At 51.3% G+C, this 2,595-nt stretch overlaps 1 protein-coding gene across 1 annotated transcript in view; it reads left to right on the top strand.

Annotated features, from left to right (window-relative positions):
• Positions 1 to 1,746: 1,746 nt before the first annotated feature.
• Positions 1,747 to 2,595, top strand: part of Atp7a (ATPase, Cu++ transporting, alpha polypeptide) — a 160,255-nt gene continuing 159,406 nt past the window's right edge. Inside the window, exon 1 of the mRNA XM_005412629.2 lies at positions 1,747 to 1,960. The gene's annotated coding sequence lies outside the window, so the exon portion shown is untranslated. The remainder of the gene's footprint in view (positions 1,961 to 2,595) is intronic.

A 2,595-nucleotide genomic window follows, 5' to 3' on the forward strand; every position in this document is an offset into this window, starting at 1 on the left:
AAAAAAAAAAAAAAGAAAAAAATGGAGACAGGGCCTCACTATGCAGTTCAGGCTGGCCCTGAGCTCACTTTGTAGCTTAGGCTGGTCTTGAACTTGCAACGATCCTCCTGCCTCAGTCTCTCGAGTGCTGGGATTACAGGCATGCGCTGCCACCCCGCCTAGCGAGACCCTGTCTCAAAAAACCTAAAACGACCCTCCATAAAAATCAGGAGTGGTGGCATGTGCCTGTAATCTCAACATTCTGGGAGGCTGAGGCAAGAGGATTGCAAATTGGAGTCCAGCATGCCCAATTTAGTAATTTAGCTAGAGTTTTGCTCAAAATAAGGGCTGGGGAAGTAGTGCAAAGGCCCTGGATTCAATCCTCAGAACTTGGGGGAGGTAGTCGGGTTTGATCATTAATATTACAAAAAATATTAAAAAGGAATTTAGAATTGTGTTGCTTTTTTTTTTTTTCTTGGGAGACAGGCCCTCACTATATAGTTCAGGCTGGCCTGGACTCACTATATAGCCCAGGCTGGCCTTGAATTTGCAGCTATCCTCCTGCCTCAATCTCCTGAGTGCTGGGAGTGCAGGCATGCGCCAGTGTGCCCGACTTGTTGCTTTTTTAAAATGTCAAATTAGAAAACAAGAATAATGTTTTTAGATGTTTTCTGTAACATTTATTTATTGTATTGTTGGATTTTATGCATCTCATTTCCATATGAACTATTGGTGGCCTCCCCCCCACTCTTCTGGGTCTTGAACCTAGGGCTTTCAGAGTTAGGCCGACGGTCCTTTTAAAATTTTGGGACAGTATGTCACTAACTTGCCCAGGCTGGGCTCGAATTTGTAATTCTCCTACCACCTAGGCTGCTGGGATTAAACCACAACCGGGTGGATAGATATATTTAATATTTTTTGAGGCCCTGGAGTCTTTTAGTTTTTTGTTTTGTTTTGGTTTGGTTTTTCTCTGGTACCAGGAACCGAACTCATGACCTTGCACTTGCCAGGCAGGCGCTTTGCCGCTGAGCTAAATCCCCAGCCCTCTTTTAGTTTTTTCAAACGTTAGACCGATGAATAAATAAATGGGGAAGTGGTTCAGAGCTAGGACTGGTGATATAAAGAGTGTGGTGACATCTCTGTCCCCTCCCATAAAGATTATAAATTTAGGGGCTCGGGATTTAGCTAAGCGGCACAGCGCCTGCCTGGCAAGCGCAAGGTTGTAAGTTCGGTTCCCGTTACTGGAAAAAAGAAACCAACCAAGATTATGAATTTATAAACACTTTTTTTGCCCATGATTCAATTTTACATTGGAAAGATGAGGGCAAGTTCAGGGTTTCGACTTTTACCTCCGGAGTTAGGCCACACGGTAAGAGACGCAAGTCAACACATTTCAACCTGTAAGGATCCATCTGCTGATCTCACGCTGGGCAAGGATGAGCCGCGCAGAGAATACTTACAAGTTCTTATGATACTTCATGGTCAGACGTTAGAAAACTACAGGTGACCAAGGCACTGTTTGGGTCGGGGTTTTGTGTGTGTGGGATTTCTTTAGTTTGTTTTCGGCACGGGGATGGACGGGAGGGCGATTCCAAACGCCCACAGCGAGCGCCTCGCGGAAGTGTGCGTCCGCCTCGGGGCGGCAGGGGGCGGGCGAAGCTCGACTCCGGGCCGCGCGCTCCCGGGCACGTGACGCGCGGCTCTCTTTGTCCTGCCGGCCCTGCTTCCGGCCCGGGCACCACCCGGAAGTGGGGTGGCCGGGAGGCGGGGAGAGGGCCGTGGGCCGCCCCGGCGAGGGTGGAAGAAGACGCTGAGGGAGGAGTTGCCGCGCCGCCCCGCCGCCTCCGCCACGGCCACCGCCGCAGCCGCCGCCGCCACGGCGACTTCTACGAGTGTGTGAGCTTGGAGGCTTCGCGGGTGGATTTCCAGCTGCCGCCCTCCGCCTCGCTCCGGAGGTTTAACCATAGGACAGAAAAACCAGGTAAATTCTACATCGGCTTCCCGTCGTCCCCGTCCGCCGGAGAGCGGGTTTTGTGCTGGCGGTGTGTACCACCGAGTGTGGCGAGACGCTCTCGTTAATGTGGGGCAGTCTCCAAACTCCAACTTTCTCGCAGCTCGGCTACTCTCCACACTTACGTTTCACCTTCCCGAACGAACGGGGTGCGGAGAGCCCAGGTCCTGGCGCAGGTCGCTTTCCTGTAAGGTCCCAGGGCGAGTATCCGGTCAGCCCTGGCCTGTATTAATTAACTGAGGGACGAGAAGGTGTGTACACTGCGTTGGAAGTCACGTGCACTGGGGTCTTTGCCCAGTGACATCTCTTTATACTTGGGAAACTAAGGGGACTGAGATCACCATTACTGATAAAATAATTTTTGAAAAGGTGTTTGCCTTCTTGTCTCGCTCTGAGAGCATAAGCTAAATTGAGAGAGCACTCTTGTTCCCACTTTGTTTTGTTCATTGTGCCTCCTTTTCAGCTACTCTGCATCCTCGTCCCACCCTGTGGCCTCTCTCCCTCCCTCCTCCCTTCCTCTCTCACTCCCTCTCTCACTGCCCCCTCCCTCCCCCTCTAGCTCCCCCCCTCTCTCTCTCTCTCTCTCTCTCTCTCTCTCATTCTTA

The sequence above is a fragment of the Chinchilla lanigera genome, unplaced genomic scaffold (genome assembly GCF_000276665.1).
Source record: "Chinchilla lanigera isolate Chin_1 unplaced genomic scaffold, ChiLan1.0 scaffold00156, whole genome shotgun sequence".
In the NCBI taxonomy this organism is placed as follows: domain Eukaryota; kingdom Metazoa; phylum Chordata; class Mammalia; order Rodentia; family Chinchillidae; genus Chinchilla; species Chinchilla lanigera.